This window comes from Phalaenopsis equestris, unplaced genomic scaffold (assembly GCF_001263595.1).
Source record: "Phalaenopsis equestris unplaced genomic scaffold, ASM126359v1 Scaffold000002, whole genome shotgun sequence".
Taxonomy (NCBI): Eukaryota; Viridiplantae; Streptophyta; class Magnoliopsida; order Asparagales; family Orchidaceae; genus Phalaenopsis; species Phalaenopsis equestris.
This window is the reverse complement of record NW_018164444.1, coordinates 59,923,225-59,923,548: the sequence shown is the minus strand read 5'-3', so window position 1 is coordinate 59,923,548 and position 324 is coordinate 59,923,225.

The window sequence follows — 324 nt, the reverse complement described above, 5'->3', positions numbered from 1 at the left end:
TTGAGATGATGACTACAAAAGCTCAACTGATTAAGAGATTAAGAATTCCCAAACTCAGATCAATTTCTAGGGGAGGTCTGATGGATGCTGAGAACTAACTGCTGAGAGTTAAAAGTTTCTTCATGGGTTGTCTTATCCACTTGATAAGAGAGTTGCACTGGCCAGACCGGAGTAGAGGGAGAAGAGAGAGCCTTGCGTGCGTGAGTTAGGGCAGCTGATCATAGGTATAAAAGGTAAATTTTAAGTTTTAAATAAGTTAAATTAATATATGTGTATATGTGTCTTTGGTTGTGTAAGCTTTAATAATTGTTTCTAATTAATTAA